The sequence below is a fragment of the Haemaphysalis longicornis genome, unplaced genomic scaffold (assembly GCF_048455015.1).
Source record: "Haemaphysalis longicornis isolate Haplotype H1 unplaced genomic scaffold, Haemaphysalis longicornis Haplotype H1 scaffold_741, whole genome shotgun sequence".
Lineage (NCBI taxonomy): Eukaryota > Metazoa > Arthropoda > Arachnida > Ixodida > Ixodidae > Haemaphysalis > Haemaphysalis longicornis.
This window is the reverse complement of record NW_027526432.1, coordinates 54,225-61,002: the sequence shown is the minus strand read 5'-3', so window position 1 is coordinate 61,002 and position 6,778 is coordinate 54,225.

Below are 6,778 nucleotides of genomic sequence, written 5' to 3'. Positions count from 1 at the left end.
TGTTTCAACGAATGCAAATTCGGGATTAAATTTAGAAACGGCCTATTGCACATACCGGGCCCAAAACAGTTACCGGGAAGTCCTTGGGAAGCACCTCATGTTGTGGTCGGCGATGAAGCCTTCCCTCTCCGAGAGAACCTAATGCGCCCATACCCAGGCAAGCAACTGAACGCTGAAAGACGCATCTTTAACTACAGACTTTCTCGAGCCAGGAGAATTATTGAAAACTCCTTTGGCATCCTAGCAAACAGGTGGAGGATTCTACGCCAAGAAATGAAAGGTAAATTAGAGCTACTTGATGAAGTGATATGGTCCACTGTGCTTCTGCACAATTATCTCAGAACTCTTGATATTGAAAATCAGCCCCAGTTCATGTATTGCACTTCAGATGATGTGGACACTTTGCTTGTAGATGGTAGTATTGTGCCAGGTAGATGGAGACGAGAACAAGAAGCTGGTGACAACTTTTTGAGTGTTCCTCGTTTGGCAAGCAATAATTACTCTTCATCTGCAAAGGCAGTGAGGGAAACGTTCACACGCTACTTCCAAACGAGACACGGCAGGGTAGCATGGCAGGACAGGGTGCTGGCTCCAGACCTCTGATAGTGTGTGTGCCAGTTCCCCGGTGCTGTGATTTTGCCCCAAGCGCCCTGCCCGTTCTTGTGGTCGGCCGTTCTTCCGACACGGCCCCCTTCGGGTCCCTGCCGGGTTTCCGGCTGGCCGCACCTGTGCTTGTTGTGCCATGGATGGGGCGCCGGGCAGCACCGCATAACTCCGTTCTCTCCGGGCAAGTCTGCTGGCTTTAGGAATTCAAGCGACGGCCAGTGTGCAGTGACAGCTCAGCGCTGAGACGCGATAGGTGCTGATCATTTGCACTCTGGGACCCTGCTCCTTGAATGCCTAATGGTGATTTTGCCCCAAGCGCCCTGCCCGTTCTTGTGGTCGGCCGTTGTTCCGACACGGCCCCCTTCGGGTCCCTGCCGGGTTTCCGGCTGGCCGCACCTGTGCTTGTTGTGCCGTGGATGGGGCGCCGGGCAGCACCGCATAACTCCGTTCTCTCCGGGCAAGTCTGCTGGCTTTAGGAATTCAAGCGACGGCCAGTGTGCAGTGACAGCTCAGCGCTGAGACGCGATAGGTGCTGATCATTTGCACTCTGGGACCCTGCTCCTTGAATGCCTAATGGTGATTTTGCCCCAAGCGCCCTGCCCGTTCTTGTGGTCGGCCGTTCTTCCGACACGGCCCCCTTCGGGTCCCTGCCGGGTTTCCGGCTGGCCGCACCTGTGCTTGTTGTGCCGTGGATGGGGCGCCGGGCAGCGCCACTTGTACATATCAAGCTTGTCGCTTTGTGCTTGATTTTCATTGTGCCGTGGCGAGTGCCGTGAAACTGCGTTGTTTTTGTGTGCGTGTGTGTGCCTTTGTGTCTGCTTGCTTGTTTGTTTGTTTTTCAGGTACAAATGCTGACCTGCAGGTGGTGCTGGTGCCTCAAGATTTATATCCTTGACCAACCTGGCATGTGGGTGGGCAAGGGATGTGATGAAAGAGTGGAATCTTCTTGTGCGTGCAACGGCTGGGAAACCAGACCAATCAGTTGTACTCTCGGCAGAACCTGCCTGCTAGAGAGCGCGGTCCCCAGTTGGCGGATAGGGGTCCTCTGCTGGCTGGCACTCACGTGTACCAGCAGTAGTTGTGGTGCTTGCACCTTGCGGACCAACAGGCATATCTTTTCAGGACATCATCAGGGCTGTACAGTCACCGAGCTTCGTTCGCACTTCCGAGGACCATCATGAAGAACTTCTCCACGCATCTCCTGGACACTGAAGCTGCCGAACTTGTGTAGTTTATACGTTAAATAAATGCATTTGTTGTGTCACCTTCCTTGCCTTTCTGTTGTATGCATGCTGCCAGCAGCCTAACCTGCAATCGGCTGTTTTGGAGTGTCAAAGAACTCTACGGCGCCGACACGTCTGTACGAAAAGCGTGCTCAGCATGTGCGAGGCTTTCAACGTGACTTTCATTGTTTCTGTTAGCGATAGTAGTTTATCACACCACTACCTGTAAGAAATGCAGGTGAAACGCTCGTCGTTCATAGCACCTTAAAAAGGGTCACCAAGATGGTTCGTCGCTCTTGTACGGCAGGACTGCAGGTTAAAAAAAGATTCATTCGGTGGGGTAGTTGTTTGAAATGAAGTCATTTGCAAATTGCCGGTTGCGTTTGAAGCGATTTTTTATTTTTTTAACATTCTAATTTGGCTGTGTGGGTTTTTTTTTTTTTTTCCTGCCATGAGCCTAGCAAGACATGGATGCCTTGCAGGCAAGCCAGTACGGGGTTGAAACTTTTGCAGTTGTTGTGCGGCGGGAAAGCTGCGCGAGACCCTTGCGGGTTTCATCTTGTGCCCCGGTTGTCTTGGTGTATCTCGCAGCAGCATGTACAGTGCAAGTGCTGCACAAATTTTAAAGTGCACGTTATTTGTGCTCCTGTCCACTTCTGAATCTGTCATCTGCAGTCCTCTGATTCAACTTGAAATTTTCTGCTAGTTCCACTTGGGGTGTGATAGACTTGTAACAAGACCACTGGTAACAAAATTGTTTTATAGGTCTAAGTCAGTGTTCTTGTTTTTGTAAGTGTGAGAAGAGGTGATGGTAAAAAAATGGGATCTGGTTCGAACGTTCTTGTTTGGCATTTCTGAAAGCTAACCCAGCTCTTAATTCCTCAATCTCGGTCTCCATCGTTTGCAGGCATTTTGAATGGTGGTAATCGCCATCATTAAGCAGCAAATGGACAAACTTTGCTGGCTTCACAAAAGGAGCAAAACAAAAGACCTGTCAAAACAAGATTCGCTCCTCGCCTCTCGCTACCCTGCGAACAGACTTGCCAGGAAAACACAAAACCAAATAAGAAGGCTCCTGCAGCACCTCTTCGCTCCCTTTGCAGACTACGTCAGCCCGGCCAGCATGAAAACTAAAAAGGCAACGCAAGCTGAACGATGTCGTTGAGCTGTTAGGCTGTTTTCGTGAGGTGCCCGAGATTGACGACGTTGCTTATATCCGATACTTATCTACATGTATTCATAATGGAGGACCTCTAGGTTTGAACTGTTATTGGTTCAAAGGTAAACTAACATCCCTGACAGAAGTTTTTGTTCCCTTGAGGCTAGTCACTACTATCAAACATATGCCCAAGTTTAGGAAATAAGTTGACTAAGAAGCAAAAAGGCCTTTTTGATGTAAATACAGAAAGGCAATAAAAAGAGAAAAGGACACACACACTTTAATCACACCTTTCCTAATATGTTAACAAGCAACCAGAGACAGTTTTCGAAGATTGCGAATAAAAAACCTGACCTCGAATTAACACTGAAAACACTGGATTTGGCAACCCATAGCGATGACTGCTGCTGTTGACCCCTGCCTTTGCATTGACATTCTTGGGTTTCAGCAACACGAGCAAAAATCTCATTCATCGAACCTGTGACGCCTTCTAGATGAATGCAACTCGCTTCAACACAGCCGGCATTCCAAAACATAACTGAAATCTTTCAATGGTCATCCTCTGCTATATTTTTTCATTTTTTAGGTATCACTTTTCTCTAGATTTGCACAGTTTTTCCTCCAAAAATTTCATACTTGGAGCCGTACAACATGCTTATAAAAGGTACACAGGCCCGATTTCACCCAAACATTAACAATAAATTTTTTTCATATGTACAACTTGCATTGTTTGACTTCAGTAATGTAAACCAAGGCAAAAAGTATGAAACATGTTTGAAAAAAGTACACATTTTTATTTTCGATCATTCACAAATGTACGAGGGCAATCTCACCGAGACATGAAAATAAATTACTGGTGATCAACAAACCAAACAAGTGCACCCACAACTGCAAAATACCCAAGTTTTCTTCAAATTCCACCTAAGAAACAAGCTCTTTTGCAGCATTGTGGCAGAGACCTTGCTTTCACTAACTGAGAGTGCTAAAGGGTCTTTCCACCTACTCAGACATTACCACCTGCGATACAGCTTCTGCATTACAAAAAGGAAAAAAAAGACCGCCTCAAGGCCCTGACTCCAACCGGCTTTTTATCCAACCCTGCCCTCGCTCCCAAGATCAGCCGAAATTTTCATAAACAAATATTTTGCAAATGCTAGCCTTACCCCCGAGACATACCGTAAATGGTACACCCCGTCTCTACCGCCTCGATGCCCCTTCTGCGCCTCCCTCACGCCTGCCAATCTCCAGCACCTAATTTGGCACTGTCCTAAGTTCGGGCGGTACAGAACCTTCAGGCCTCCTCCAAATACAACCTCCATTTACATCGACCCTCGAACACTGGAACCCTCCATGCTCCAAGAGTGGTCTAGCACGAGCAGTTTAAAGTCGTGAGCCTGCCCTCCTCACCCGACGCGGCCTATCCAGCCTTCTCAAGGAGTTCACCTGTTTCGGGTCGCACTGTACGCATTTGAGATGTCCCAAGTTACAAACCCCCCACCTTATACTCCCCCTTCCCCCACTTGACGTAGAGTCTCCCTCCCACAATAAAGGCTACCTCCTCCTCCTTGAAACAAGAAGGCTGTTTCCATTCACGGGCATGCAAAACAAACATTCAAGCTCTGAATTTGAGTTCCTTTGCGTCATGAGCAAATAGGTTTTTCTTGCATGTAGCAGCTATGGCATACAGTTCCAATTGGAAGTTCACACACTTCCTTGTCTGCATGCATGCACGTGTATGAAGCTTTTTTACAGCGCAGCCGTTAACCCTATGTGGTGGGGAGAGCACGATACAGCTCACTCAATAAGTTTGTAGATGAAATACAATCATTTTTCGTGTCATGACAAATAAAAGTAAATGTAAACCTTCTTAATTTCATCCAATGATAATTGTTATCGTGCTTGCTGACACAACAGATTGGTTAAATGACTGAATTGCTATAGCTGATGAATATCTTCAAGCAAAGTGTGCTACATCCCAAACAGTGGTGGCAGTACACTGGAAGGCAGACTCTAGTATCAATTTAGTCTCTTTGTATCCTAGACTACGGCACAGTAGCCCCCTAGTTGGCTACTGCAGGCTGCAAGCTACTCTGTTTCGGAATGGAGCTAGGTGGCATTGTAGTATTTCATAGTGATGTTTTTCGTAGAATATCCAGTATAGCTGGTTCATTACAACCAAAGCAGCACAAAAACCTTGCCTTCAAGCGTGTGCATCAGGCAACGGGACAAACACTGGAGTGGGATGTGTCCCGCATGAACTGCGTCATTTCGTTACTCAATTTCTGTACACCAATGTGCAGTAATACAGGCTTCAGTACAATATGTGGGGAATTAGTTATGGCTTAACAATGTGCAACAATTGGCATGCATCCAGTGTTTTTTATTTTCTACATGACAGATGTGGACTCTCATTTATACATGTATGATGAGCTCATTATGGGTATGAGACAGTTGCTGTAGAAGGAAATGCGAATATTTGGGGGAGCAGCAGAGTTACAGCTGTTTATAGCCTATGTATTCATATGTCACTCGAACAGCAAGTGTCGGACATGTCTTGCTGTTGCTCTTTGGTGTTGTTAATAATCTTGTGCAATGTTTAACCTTGTGCTTAATGGGGCATTCCCTGGAAATAAAATCACGGTTGTCCATTTTGCAGATGCCATGCTTATATTAACTGTTTCTTGAGAGTTGTGCAATCATATTAAGGCTGTGTACATGAGGCAAGTGTAATGGAAGTTGGTTTGGAATTCACTTGGTAGCCTCTCAGCTCCATGGAAGAAAGACGGCATACTTTGTGGCAAGTTCATGCATGTTAATGTTGGCAAATTTGAGACAAAAACAAAAGGTACGGAGGAGGAGGAGACATGTAAGATCGAATGAGTGAGTGCCTTAGGAGCTCTGGAATGCAGTTTCCACTGGCACTGTCTGAGCTGTCAAATGCCAGTGTCAACGAGATATTTCCAACTGAAAAATGTCTCTAGCAGTTTAACAAAAGCCGAAATTTATTTCCATGAATGGGTGTTCTATTCATTTATTGCAAATCAATTCAACACACACACACTGTCTTGGGTGGCATGGCTAAAGTCAAAAGAAAATATCGCTGACAGGGCCATTTCACCTGTAACAATCAGGGAAGCAGCGAGATCACAAGAAACAACAGAAATGTTGCTGCACAGTCTATAGAGCGAAGAAAAAGAGAAAGAGTGAGAAAAAAACAAACGACTGGAGAGATGTTTTGTAAAAAATGACAGCTTATATACCTAATCCTTTTTTAAACTGTGAAAGAAAGCGAGGTTTGTTGGTGTAAAAGTAAAGTCTGGAAACAAGGTGATGAGTTTTATTTTTTAGTTGCTGCTCGTCCTGTCAATTGTTCCATTTTACTCGTGCATGACTGTGCCACAGAGCTGAATGTAGAGTGATCCCCACTCCGGAAGGGGAAAAGCTACATAGTGGATACCATGTAAAATGGCCGTGAGGGTGTGCACTACGGCATGCATGCATTGTGTAGGAAGCTGCCGACTTTATGGCCGCAAAACAGCAGCAACACAAGCGATGCCAGAGGGTGAAAAAAGACTTTAGACATGCTCCAGTAGCACTGCAATCCGCTTGATAAAGGTGAACATTGTCTGGTGATATTTTACTAGGTGGGTGAACAATTTGTAAAAATTTTTCTAAGGGTGCGAAAAGGGACAGCCTTAAATATTACCACATTAAACTTGGAGAACAAAAACTACGCTGGCATATTTTACATGCAAGCACCAAATTGGTGAAACTTAATGGTGCAATTATT